Source organism: Aquarana catesbeiana, linkage group LG03 (genome assembly GCF_042186555.1).
Source record: "Aquarana catesbeiana isolate 2022-GZ linkage group LG03, ASM4218655v1, whole genome shotgun sequence".
Taxonomy (NCBI): domain Eukaryota; kingdom Metazoa; phylum Chordata; class Amphibia; order Anura; family Ranidae; genus Aquarana; species Aquarana catesbeiana.
Window position 1 is genome coordinate 383,089,702 of NC_133326.1, and position 15,212 is coordinate 383,104,913.

A 15,212-nucleotide genomic window follows, 5' to 3' on the forward strand; every position below is an offset into this window, starting at 1 on the left:
TAATTTTTTTATGAATGTGAGATCCCTTGAAGACTGCCTGTTGATGCTGAGTGACTATCCTATTCCTCCTCAATGTTCATGTTGAAAGCTTGTAAGAACATTTTTGGTTCTGGGCACCACCACCAGTGGCTAAGGCCCAATTTTTCTGCCCCTGTTCAACAGGGGCGTGTAATTATAATTTTTGCTGTAATATTTTGCAGCAGGGCTCGTTCCTGCGCTCAACTAGAGTATCTGTGAAGGGTTGCAGTGTTGTGGCACCACCACCAGTGCCTAAGGCCTAATTTTTCTGCCCCTGTTTAACAGGGGCGTGTAATTACAATTTTTGCTGTAATATTTTGCAGCAGGGCTTGTTCCTGTGCTCAACTAGAGTATCTGTGAGGGGTTGCAGTTTTGTGGCACCACCACCAGTGCCTAAGGCCCAATTTTTCTGCCCCTGTTCATCAGGGGTGTGTAATTAAAATTTTTGATCTAATATTTCACAGCAGGGCCTGTTCCTGCGCCCACGAAGAGTAACTGAGGGCTTACAGTGTTCTGGTACCACCAACACCTAAGGCCCAAATTTCTGCAGAATATATAGGTCAGGCCCCTACTTTCAAACATCCAACTTACAAACGACTCCTACTTACAAACGGAGGGAGACAACAAGAAGTGGGAGGAAATCTACCCCATGGAAGGGAAATTCTCTCCTGTAAGAGTTAATATGGGAAAAAAGTGTCTCCTCCACTGATGCTTTAGATTTCACTTTTATTTTTTCACTTTAAGCATCATTAAAATCACTGCTCCCGAAAAAACAACCGTTTTTAAAACTTTTTTTTGCATTGATACATGTCCCCTAATAACTTGCATATTAGCCTTTAAAATTTGCACTTTTGATTTCTCACGTTCGAGTCCCATAGACCTTAACGGTGCTCTAAAGTTCACACAAACTTTCGGTCCATTCGCGTCTTCTGGATGTGTACCGAACCGGGGGGTGTTTTGCTCATCCCTAGTTGTCAGGGAGTATGATCCCTCTCCTTGATACCACGAATCCTAGGGTCCTTTTGCAGGCTTTGCAGGATCAGGGAGGCCATGCAGCGTAAGTTTGTAGAGGCATTAGATTCCGAGTCCTCTGCATCACTAAGGATAACATGATCCTCAACCACCTCCTCCCAGCCACGTACAACTCCATGGGTTTCTGGGGACTGAAAATGATCCCTTGAAGACTGCTGCTGTTGCTAAGTGTTATCCTCCACCTCCATGCTAACACAATACTCCTTCTCCTCCTCTTCTTCTTCCTGTGTGATCAGTGGGCCTGCAGGAATACTATATGGATAAAGGGGGCCTTGAGAGGTAAGGAAGTCCTCCTCTTCCTCCCGCTGTTCTGCCTCAAGTGCCCTGTCCATTATTCCACGGAGCGTGTGCTCCAACAGGAAGACAAGAGGTACAGTATCACTGATGCATGCACTGTCACTGCTCACCATCCTCGTGGCCTCCTCAAATGGTGACAGGACAGTGCACGCATCCTTGATCAGTAGCCAATGGCGTGGGGAAAAAAGGTCAAGCTCCCCTGACCCTGTCCTGGTGCCATACTCACACAGGTACTCATTGATGGGCCTCTGCTGCGTGTGCAGCCACTGCAGCATTGCCAACATTGAGTTCCACCTGGTGGGCATGTCACAAATGAGGCGGTTCTTGGGCAGGTTGCATTCTCTTTGAATGTCAGCCAGCCGAGCACTGCCATTATATGACCGGTGGAAATGACCACAGACTTTCCTGGCCTACCTCTGGAGATCCTGTAAGCCCGGGTACCTGCTCAAGAACTGCAGGTGGTGCAGATCTGAGCCATGAAGCATGGTGGCATGGTGGCATGGTGAAAAGCGTGTGCTTTCTCAATAACAACAATAGGGGCATTCAGCTCAAATATGAGGCCAGTTCGGAGCAGATCAATTTTCTGGACCTTACCATCTCCATACGCAACAATGAATTCATTACTTCAACATACTTCAAACCGACTGATAGAAATTCTTTTATTCCCCATGATAGCTGCCACCATGCTTCATGGCTCAGATCTGTGCCTAAGAGCCAGTTTCTCCGATTAAAACGGAATTGTACCGATGTTGCCACCTTCCAGACTCAGGCACAGATCTTAACTCAGAGGTTTGTTGCTAAGGGTTATTCCCCTGATTTTGTTGCCAGTACGTTGGATCAGGTAGTCAAAGTGGACCGTAAGGATTTGCTCACAGAGTGAGCCAAGGGTCCAGTTGATGCTTCCTTTCGCTGTCCCTTTATCACTGACTTTACCTGCCAACACTCTAAAGTCAAACATATTATCAGCAAGTATTGGCATATACTTAAAAATGATAGGGTGTTGACATCTATCCTGCCAGACAAACCCCAAGTAGTTTTTAGGGGGGCACCGTCACTCAAAGACAAAGTGGCACCTAACATTTTTGACCCTCCCATCTCAAGACCTACCTTTTTTTCTGAATGAACCGGGTATTTTCAATGCAGGAGGTGTCAGGTTCGCTCTCTGAACGGTTGCAGGAGTAGAAGGTCTGTGAATTTCACCTCCACCTGTACCCGAAAATCCTTTACTATCAAGCCCTTTATTACATGTTCCACCTCAGGGGTCGTCTACATGCTGCAGTGCCCTTGTGGCCTGCAGTATGTGGGCCGGACTAAAAGACCCCTGCAGGTGCGACTAAATGAGCATATTAATAATATCAGGAGAGTATTCACTAAGCACTCTGTATCAAAACATTATTTGACTGTTCATGGTAGAGACCCACAGGCACCATCTTCCTGGGAATCGATAAATTTAGGCCCCATTGGAGGGGCAGCGTTCTTGTTCGGAGCATCTCGAGATTAGAGATGGCTTGGGTTTACAAGCTAAAGACCTATACCCCTTTGGCCTTAACATCGATGTTGATGTTAATTCTTTTGAACGCCTAGATACTTTGGGTTACTATGGTTACAACAAGATATTTTCATATTTATTCCTTAATTTTATTTTTATTTTTATTTACATTTATTTTTATTTACATTTATTTTTATTTTTATTTTTATTTTCTACTTTTGGAGTATTACATCACATATATGTGAACCCCATTATGTTTTCTAGAGATTTCTGATTGTGTAAGATATTTTTGATTTAATATCTGGTGTTTGTACTACTCTCTGGGTTTGGGGTGCCTTCTCATCTCAGGGAGACAGCATTATCTTGGTCTGCTTTTAGAGCATTCAATGACCCTATTTATGGATCATTAATATTTATTTTCAGCCACATGGAGGTTATGAAATATGGGATTATTAATTCTAGTTTAGTGACCCAGGCCATCCGAGTCACGACCCATATTCAGTTTGTTTCTTTTGGCCAGTGGCGTTTAATTCTATATTTATCTCCATATGGCCTAGGATATTTGGGTTAGACCACCTGGGCCATTCGAGTTATGTCCCTCAATGACCACCCACAGACTGCGTGCTAATTTTGCTAATTTATAATTTTTTATTTTATTTTTTAATTCTTTAATTATAATTAATTATAATTTTTTATTAGATTATATTTCAATATGTTTTTATTTCAAGAGAACTCTGTAATATCACCTTCTCAGCCCGTAGGTTTTCGACGTCTGTATGTCAGTTTTGGCAGCGCCGAAACATACGCTGTTACCATGTCTTGGTATGTCTATCAGGGACATAACTATATGCATTTGCCCTTAGTGTTTCCCTCAGATGAGATGGCGCTTTATTTTTCCTGCCGCAATGAGGCGGTGTTTTTTTCTGCATATAAGTGGTGGGTCAGGACGCTGCTCGCATCCCGTGACCACGTCCTGTAGCGACGAAACGATGTAGGGAGGAGGAGCTACGCCCTGACGACACCGCTATTCGAGTTACGGGCTGTTCTGGAGCCAGCCGGCTTTCTGCTTATGCCTATTTACAACTGATGTTTGGTTCCTGTGGACATGATGACATCTAGTGCCTGTCTCTGAGATCCCGGGCTGGGGTTACAGCCGTCTGCTCAGTGAGGCCTCCTATAATTAAGGGACCAACGTTCTCTGGTAAGCAGCAGCAGTTTTTGAAGGTGGAGGTTTCAACTACGCACCCCATTCACTGCAGCAAGAGTCTTTTTCACCTGTCACTTGGGGATATTGTTTTTTTGTTTTTTTGGTCCTTTTTTCTGGTCCTTTTTTTGGTCTTTGTTTTTTGCCATACACAGTATATGGACTTCAACTATTCACTGTTTATTGCGCACAGATCATATGGACATTATCTGCGCTCTTTAAGATTTGTTTTCTAATATTGAATTTCACTTGTTTATAATTCATTTTGCACATTGAATATTGCTTTTATTTATATATATATTCCTTTATGAGGTTTTAAGGCATTTATTTGTTGCCTTCATCACATTATTAGCACGACTTTTTCTATTACTTATCTGATTGTGCTGTATAACACTCTAGTCGCTGCTTACACATTTTTTGATGTTAACGCAGTATTATATTTTTTCCATTTACTGCAGTCAGATATAGCTAAACTGGGGGGGCGCATGCGTGAAGCATGATGGAACGGTAATGCTTTGTTAGAGCTCTGCTCCGTGACGGGAGAAAAGCCGTCATTTACAGACAGCCCGCCGACATTCCCGAATCCCGGCACTTCTCATTCATTTCTAAATATTTGTAAGACCATCTGGGAATGAAAATGGTACTGGGGGGGACCCGAACAAAAGTTAAAAATACCTCAGGCGGCAATACACAGTCCCGCGCTGGGGCTAGAATGACATCTCTCCCCTCAGCTGCCGTTACCTCAGAGCACTCTCACAAGCCTAAATACCTGAAGCCTGTGTCCCCAGAGGAGTCAGACACTGAATTATTTTTCACACAGGGATCTTTACAAGAAGCTCCTGTTTCCCCAAGCTTAATGAAACAATTTGAAACAATGCTACAAAAAGCATTAAAGCAGACCTCTGAACACATAACCAATAGCCTAACTAAAGAGATAAGAGAATTAGCAACTCGCACTGCAGCACTGGAACATAGGGTTGAGGTGATTGAAAACTCTGCTCAGGACTATGTGACAGAAATAGAATACCTCAAGGAAGAGAACACTGCAAACAAGATTAGAGGATTATGAAAGAAGATCTAATTTGCGAATCAGGGGTATACCTGAAACAATCACAGATCTGCAATCTTATATAACAGCACTATTTCAGGAGCTGCAGCCAGGTATACCACTTGAACGCCTGGAAATGGACAGAGTCCACTGAGCCCTTATGCCCAAAAAAATAGATAACCCTCCACGAGATATTATTGCTAAATTTCATTATTATAAAACAAAAGAACAACTTCTAGCCGCAGCAAGAGGGAAAGATGCTTTAACATTTCAGGGTCATAACTACCAGCTATTTGCAGACCTCTCCCAACTCACTATTTCCAAAAGACGTGCTATGAAACCCCAACTGATAGAACTGCAGCGTCACAACATCATTTATCAATGGGGTTTCCCATTTTCCATTCGCTTCAGTCATCAGGGTTCCAAACGCACCTGCAGATCACCAGAAGAACTTCAGCAAGCCCTTTAAGACCTACATCTGGTAGATAACCTGGCTGACCTGCCCAACACTTCTACCTCACGTAGAAGAACAGCTTCAGCTTCATCTTCCTCTCCACGCAATTCATTTCAAACTGGAAAACATCAGCCCCACAAGAGGGGTCGTTTTGCCTCTCCACCTCAGGACCACGAAGATTCCATGGACTGATGAGATACCTCAATAGTTCTCTTTCCCATAACTACAACCTAGAAGCAATTCTTGAATAATCTCCGCTTTATTAATTATTATTATTATTTTATTTTTATTTATTTATTTATTTTTAATGTGTATATATGTGTATATGTGTATGTATGTGTATATGTGTGTATATATATATATATATATATATATATATATATATATATATAATGTGTGTGTGTGTGTGTGTGTGTGTGTATGTGTGTATATATATATATATATATATATATGTGTGTGTGTGTATTTGTATGTATATATATATATATATATATATATATATATATATATATATATATGTGTGTGTGTGTATTTGTATGTATGTATGTATATATATATATATATATATATGTATACATTTTTTTTTTTTTGGCAGTTTATGCCTCCTTTTTGTTCCCAATGACTAAATACATACTTGATAGTGTGTCCTTTATTATAAAACATTGAGTCACAGCCTCTTATTTTAAATTTATTAGTTATAATTTGCAAATCCTTATTTAAACTTCTAAGTTAAGGACTAAGCTAATTTTTTGGACTCTGGTCCCAGTTATATTTCTCTCATAAGGTTTTTTATTTGTTAGCTTATACTTAGACATGGTTATTAAGCCAGTTTTGTGATACCTAGTTGTATCCCAAATGTTTTCTTAAGCATATTCTAGTCAGATTCACTACCTAAGTACTGGGTTTGTTATAGCTCTAAATGTTCACTTTTCCCTTTCTAAGAACCATTTTTCCTTATTTCCTCCCCTAAAGTCTTTCTATAGTTTTCCCCCTCCTTATATTTGAGAGTTTAAACTTATAATTGGTAATCATCTTTTATATCACCCAGTTTTTTTTTTCTCTGCTTTTAAAATTTTTAGCAACATTATTATGCCTTACGGGCTTTGATTACACATCTTTATGATGTTTTTTTTCCTCTTTGGCAGTTCTCCCGCGCCCCACTTAGCCTTCCTTGGCTTACCACGCATTATATGTGGGTGGTTGACGTAGGCCCTCTATTCCTTGAAGGGGAGTCATACCCCCTATCACAGGTAATTTTTGAATTTTTCTTCAAAATTATCTTAAAAGCATATTTTATTATTTCATATATTTCTTGTTTTTTCTTCACTTCATTCTATCCTGGATCACCCTCCTCCTTGCTTTTCTTCATGTCCACACAGGTCATCCTCTCCAACAATAATTCTCTGAAGGTTGGTGAGTACCATTTCCTGACTCAGTTCTCATGGCACCATTAAACATTTTATCCCTGATAACTATATGCATTTGCCCTTAGTGTTTCCCTCAGATGAGATGGCGCTTTATTTTTCCTGCCGCAATGAGGCGGTGTTTTTTTCTGCATATAAGTGGTGGGTCAGGACGCTGCTCGCATCCCGTGACCACGTCCTGTAGCGACGAAGCGATGTAGGGAGGAGGAGCTACGCCCTGACGACACCGCTATTCCAGTACCCGGAAGTTACGGGCTGTTCTGGAGCCAGCCGGCTTTCTGCTTATGCCTATTTACAACTGATGTTTGGTTCCTGTGGACATGATGACATCTAGTGCCTGTCTCTGAGATCCCGGGCTGGGGTTACAGCCGTCTGCTCAGTGAGGCCTCCTATAATTAAGGGACCAACGTTCTCTGGTAAGCAGCAGCAGTTTTTGAAGGTGGAGGTTTCAACTACGCACCCCATTCACTGCAGCAAGAGTCTTTTTCACCTGTCACTTGGGGATATTGTTTTTTTGTTTTTTTGGTCCTTTTTTCTGGTCCTTTTTTTGGTCTTTGTTTTTTGCCATACACAGTATATGGACTTCAACTATTCACTGTTTATTGCGCACAGATCATATGGACATTATCTGCGCTCTTTAAGATTTGTTTTCTAATATTGAATTTCACTTGTTTATAATTCATTTTGCACATTGAATATTGCTTTTATTTATATATATATTCCTTTATGAGGTTTTAAGGCATTTATTTGTTGCCTTCATCACATTATTAGCGCGACTTTTTCTATTACTTATCTGATTGTGCTGTATAACACTCTAGTCGCTGCTTACACATTTTTTGATGTTAACGCAGTATTATATTTTTTCCATTTACTGCAGTCAGATATAGCTAAACTGGGGGGGCGCATGCGTGAAGCATGATGGAACGGTAATGCTTTGTTAGAGCTCTGCTCCGTGACGGGAGAAAAGCCGTCATTTACAGACAGCCCGCCGACATTCCCGAATCCCGGCACTTCTCATTCATTTCTAAATATTTGTAAGACCATCTGGGAATGAAAATGGTACTGGGGGGGACCCGAACAAAAGTTAAAAATACCTCAGGCGGCAATACACAGTCCCGCGCTGGGGCTAGAATGACATCTCTCCCCTCAGCTGCCGTTACCTCAGAGCACTCTCACAAGCCTAAATACCTGAAGCCTGTGTCCCCAGAGGAGTCAGACACTGAATTATTTTTCACACAGGGATCTTTACAAGAAGCTCCTGTTTCCCCAAGCTTAATGAAACAATTTGAAACAATGCTACAAAAAGCATTAAAGCAGACCTCTGAACACATAACCAATAGCCTAACTAAAGAGATAAGAGAATTAGCAACTCGCACTGCAGCACTGGAACATAGGGTTGAGGTGATTGAAAACTCTGCTCAGGACTATGTGACAGAAATAGAATACCTCAAGGAAGAGAACACTGCAAACAAGATTAGAGGATTATGAAAGAAGATCTAATTTGCGAATCAGGGGTATACCTGAAACAATCACAGATCTGCAATCTTATATAACAGCACTATTTCAGGAGCTGCAGCCAGGTATACCACTTGAACGCCTGGAAATGGACAGAGTCCACTGAGCCCTTATGCCCAAAAAAATAGATAACCCTCCACGAGATATTATTGCTAAATTTCATTATTATAAAACAAAAGAACAACTTCTAGCCGCAGCAAGAGGGAAAGATGCTTTAACATTTCAGGGTCATAACTACCAGCTATTTGCAGACCTCTCCCAACTCACTATTTCCAAAAGACGTGCTATGAAACCCCAACTGATAGAACTGCAGCGTCACAACATCATTTATCAATGGGGTTTCCCATTTTCCATTCGCTTCAGTCATCAGGGTTCCAAACGCACCTGCAGATCACCAGAAGAACTTCAGCAAGCCCTTTAAGACCTACATCTGGTAGATAACCTGGCTGACCTGCCCAACACTTCTACCTCACGTAGAAGAACAGCTTCAGCTTCATCTTCCTCTCCACGCAATTCATTTCAAACTGGAAAACATCAGCCCCACAAGAGGGGTCGTTTTGCCTCTCCACCTCAGGACCACGAAGATTCCATGGACTGATGAGATACCTCAATAGTTCTCTTTCCCATAACTACAACCTAGAAGCAATTCTTGAATAATCTCCGCTTTATTAATTATTATTATTATTTTATTTTTATTTATTTATTTATTTTTAATGTGTATATATGTGTATGTGTATGTATGTGTATATGTGTATATATATATATATATATATATATATATATATATATATATATATATATGTGTGTGTGTGTGTGTGTGTGTGTGTGTGTGTGTGTGTGTGTATGTGTGTATATATATATATATATATATATATATATATATATATATATATATATATATATATGTGTGTGTGTGTATTTGTATGTATGTATATATATATATATATATATATATATATATATATATATATATGTGTGTATTTGTATGTATGTATGTATATATATATATATATATATATATATATGTATACATTTTTTTTTTTTGGGCAGTTTATGCCTCCTTTTTGTTCCCAATGACTAAATACATACTTGATAGTGTGTCCTTTATTATAAAACATTGAGTCACAGCCTCTTATTTTAAATTTATTAGTTATAATTTGCAAATCCTTATTTAAACTTCTAAGTTAAGGACTAAGCTAATTTTTTGGACTCTGGTCCCAGTTATATTTCTCTCATAAGGTTTTTTATTTGTTAGCTTATACTTAGACATGGTTATTAAGCCAGTTTTGTGATACCTAGTTGTATCCCAAATGTTTTCTTAAGCATATTCTAGTCAGATTCACTACCTAAGTACTGGGTTTGTTATAGCTCTAAATGTTCACTTTTCCCTTTCTAACAACCATTTTTCCTTATTTCCTCCCCTAAAGTCTTTCTATAGTTTTCCCCCTCCTTATATTTGAGAGTTTAAACTTATAATTGGTAATCATCTTTTATATCACCCAGTTTTTTTTTTCTCTGCTTTTAAAATTTTTAGCAACATTATTATGCCTTACGGGCTTTGATTACACATCTTTATGATGTTTTTTTTCCTCTTTGGCAGTTCTCCCGCGCCCCACTTAGCCTTCCTTGGCTTACCACGCATTATATGTGGGTGGTTGACGTAGGCCCTCTATTCCTTGAAGGGGAGTCATACCCCCTATCACAGGTAATTTTTGAATTTTTCTTCAAAATTATCTTAAAAGCATATTTTATTATTTCATATATTTCTTGTTTTTTCTTCACTTCATTCTATCCTGGATCACCCTCCTCCTTGCTTTTCTTCATGTCCACACAGGTCATCCTCTCCAACAATAATTCTCTGAAGGTTGGTGAGTACCATTTCCTGACTCAGTTCTCATGGCACCATTAAACATTTTATCCCTGAATGTTCAGGGTCTTAATGTACCGCAGAAGCGTACCAAGGCCTTTCGTACATTTCATGCGAAGAAAGCACACATTGTGTGCTTACAAGAAACACACTTCACAGTTAATTCTACTCCTAAATTCTTTAGCTCCTTTTATCCACAAATATTCACAGCTTCAGCTGATACCAAGCAGCGTGGAACTCTTATAGCCTTTCACCGCTCCACTCCATTTACACTTCATTCTGAAATCAAAGACCCTGAAGGGCGATACTTAATTCTCCTGGGATATATTTTGGATACAACGATCATGGTTGTCTCATATTATGCGCCCAACAAACATCCCACACCTTTTTTCTCACATCTTTTGCAAGTGGTGTCCACACACAAGATTGGAACACTAGTTGTGTGTGGTGATTCCAATCAGGTCCTCCTCCCATTTCTGGACAAATCACCATATATCCCTCCTCGAAGTCCAACTAAGATGTCTCTCCCCCAGCTCCTTTCCAAACACAAACTGGTAGACTCTTGGAGAGAATGCAATCCATCAAAAAGGAAATACACTTATTACTCATATCCTCACCAAACATTCACTCGCATTGACCACATATTTCTAACTATAGGTATAATTCCAGAAATACTTACATCAAATATAATCCCCATTCCATGGTCTGACCATAATGCAGTTTTTACTACCATCGCTTCCAATATTCCCAAATCACATGATAACACTTGGTACCTCTCAGATATTTTACTTAAAAACCCATTGCATTGTCTATTAATTGAAAAATCCCTAAAAGAATATTTAATACACAACACAAGTCCTGACATTTCCCCAATTACACTGTGGGAGGCGCACAAACCTGTGTTGCATGGTACACTTCAAAAGCAATCTGCGTTATTCAAACGGGAACGAAGGAACCTTGCAAGGAAACTAGAAACTGAGTTTAACTCTTCCTTTATAGCCTTCCAAGATAATCCTACCTCAGATGCGAAAATTTGCTTAGAAAAAGCCCGTTTGGAATACGACTTATTCCTCACAGAATCCGCTGACAAATTTTTACACCGATCTTGTCATGTCTTTTACATGAAATCCAACAAATCTGGTACTTATCTGGCACACGCACTAAAGTCAATAAATAAATCTTTTAAACCGATTAGACTTAAATTGTCCACTAACACATACACTAGTAACCCTATTAAAATTGTTCATAAATTCCGCTCACATTTAGCCTCTCTATAGTCGTCAACAAACAAATTTAATCCCGCTGAGGCAGATGCTTTCTTCTCTAATATCACTCTACCTGAGATAACTAATATCCAAAAGACTTTACTTGAAGCACCCATTACGGTATACGATGTAACAAAAGCCATTAAAGACCTCAAAATAAACAAAAGACCAGGCCCTGATGGTTATTCTGCCTTATACTATCGTACCTTTATCAACATTCTCTCCCCTATTTTGGCTGATGCCTTTAATATCTTACTAGAGGGTAAGTCTTTTAGACAGGAATCATTAATGGCAACCATTTGTATGATTCCTAAATCCCATACTGATGACACATCCTGTACAAATTATCGTCCCATTTCCCTATTAAACCTAGATATCAATTTATTAGCAAAAATCTTAGCGGCTCGCCTAAATGGAGTCAAAGGTAATCTTATACATCGTGTTCAAGTAGGCTTTATGCCAACACGCCAAGCAGGCGACAATGTATGTCGAGCGGTCCTTTTGACTCACATTGCTAAAACCCGCCGCATTCCTTCTTGTTTTATATCCCTTGATATTAGGAAAGCCATTTCCTGGCCTTATTTACAATAGTCACTTCAAAAGTGGGGCTTTGGCCCTAACTTTATAACTTGGATCACTGCTTTGTACAATAAACCAAAAGCATGCATCAAATACGCAGGTTATAAATCTGATCCCTTCAATATTGAAAGAGGCACAAGACAAGGATGTCCACTCTCTCCCCTCCTATTTGCCCTTCTTATAGAACCGCTTGCCCATTCAATCAGATCTGATCCCACAATTACTGGAATAGAACTAGGAGGATATCAACATAAATTGTGTTTGTTCGCAGATGATATCCTCTTATTTCTATCATCCCCACCTTCTCCCCATCCTCAATAGGTTTGCTTCTTTTTCTGGCTTATCAATCAACCCCAAAAAATGCATAGCACTAAACATATCTCTTTCCAATTTGGAACTAAATTCAGCAAAAGCAGGTCTTCCTTTTACCTGGGTGGAAAAATCTATCCCATATTTAGGGATTCATCTTGCTGCATCTATATCAGATCTTTTTTCAGCCAATTATCTGCCGACTTTGAAAAGTGTGACAAATCTATTGAAAACCTGGACTCACCTCCCGTTATCATGGTTTGGTAGAATGAATGCAATAAAAATGACGATCCTACCTAAACTACTATATTTATTCAGAGTGTTACCAATTTCAATTCCTGCTTATTATTTTAGACTAATACAGAAAAAATCCACATCATACGTATGGGGGCCTTCTAAACCACATATACCCTTGCACACACTTTATCTTTCCAAAACACATGGAGGTCTAGGCTTTCCTAACTTTGCAACTTATTATAGGGCAGCACATATTGCTAGCTTATCTAAATACCACGCACAACGAGAAATTCCCTTATGGGTGTCGATTGAAGCTGCCGAATGTGATCCCTTATCAATCTCTAATCTGCTTTAGCTTGCCCCAAAAGACCGCAAAAGCTTACGCAATCCTATCACCAAACATTTTATTTCTCTATGGGAAAGATTCAAATTTAAACACCGGTTACAATCGCCTCATAATCCCCTTCTCTCCTTTCTAAAAAATCCCGCTTTTTCTCCTGCATGGATCTCTCCCAAAACCTTGTGAGCTTGGCAGTCTCTTGAAATCTCGACTATGCATAAATTCGTTACTTCTACATCTTTTATCCCCTTCCCAACCCTTTGCGAAACTTACGGTTTACCCCATTCTGAATTATTCCGGTACCTGCAAATTAAAAACTTTTTCACTCCACTCATAAATTCTGATACTTCCTTAACCCACATACATGGGTACATGGTACTGTGTACACCAACAGAAGTGTAATAACAACTATGGGTGTACTGTATTGTGTACCCCACCAGAAAAGTTGTAGCAAATGCACTATGGGTACACGGTACTGTGTACTATGTACACCGTCTGAAGTATAGTATATTAGAAAAAGTACATTAGGAATGGCCTGCAGTCATAGATTAAGGCTTGGCTACACTGGATGCAATATATATATATATATATATATATATATATATATATATATATATATATATATATATATATTAAATACACTGCAGCTAACTGAATAACCTGCCTGCCCAATCTAAATGACACTCTCTCCGTCCACGCCAATAACACACTACACGGGGCCGACATGCAGGCAGCCTTATATAGTGTGGGGTTTGGACTTAGTCCCCCTGAGCCATGATTGGCCAATGATGGCTCTCTTAGCTGAGGGGTGGCCCATTCATTTACAAGGCTAGGAGTTCCTGGCAATGTAAGCAAATTGGTTGGGAATGGAACCTTATCTCATTACCTAAATATGGCCACATGGCCATATTTGGGCAATAACCCAAACATTGCCCGCATTACCTAAAATTGTACTGTACATCACTGCAGTAGTGTAATGTGAACAGAGAACAAAGGAAACAATTATTTTCTATGTGCTCTAGTGGTGACCTGTGTTGTTCTGTGCAGAAAAGCGCAGGTCACTGCATAAAGTGTGAACAAGCCCATAATGTTTCTTAGCTTTTAAAAGCAGGACTAATTAAACATGAGTTGGAAATACTAAGACATACAAGTACAGGCTGCCAATACCAAGCAGGAAAAAGTAATCCCAGAGAGACAGTTGGAATTGGTTTAACAAAGTACCTTTACACCATATTTAGTGCTGCTTTACAAATCTCAGAAACATTTAGCTTCTTCAACTGCACTGATTATTGCCTGGCAAGGGTTAAAAATGTTGGCTTATTCGCTTGCTGTTGTCTGTGCCCTAAGTCAGCTGATTTCTGCTCAAATTGCAGAGGTTGAAGTCCTGACCTGTTGGCCTGTACAGCAACATCTTCCTGGAGTTCAGACTCAGGCTGTCAGAGCAGCTGTGGCACCATCTTGTCCCACCTGGCACAGGGCTTCAGCAGCTCTGCAAGATGTGCTGATCAAAATGTGAGGGCAAGGAAAGGATGTGACAATGGGAGGCAAAACATATAATCACAAAGCTCCCTCCTTCATCAGGCTGGCTTAGCAGACTCCTAAGCTCCTTGATGATGTCTGTTTTAATGAAACGCATTGGATGGAGCTAGCACTGATTTTGGTTGGAGATATTCGCCAGTTCGGTTTGACGTAAGAAGCAACCTCTACGGAAAAAGTCTTTAGCTAGTATTTCCGCGTATAGCCATTATGTCTTCACAAAGGTTCTTGTTAAACCCGGGGGGAAATTCGGATTGTTTTGAACTAGGGTAATGGGACAAAATCTAGCAGAGACCGCATATTTAGAACAAGCCCTGTTAAAGGCGTAGAAAGTGGGTCCAATAAGTGGATGTGACAGGGCGGTGGGGGAAATATGTTCTATCCACGGTAAGTATCTTAGTTTGGTGTTCGAGATCAGATTCTCCAAGCGCACCCAATCTTTACATTGACTGTGAACTTTCCAGTCCACTATGCACGCTAAATGTACCGCCCAGTAATTGCGCTGTATATCTGGAAGGCCTATGCCTCCTCCAGTTTTCGGCAATGTTAGTCTATCTGTCACGTACCTGACGGTAGAGCCTGATATGCAGGGAGTGGC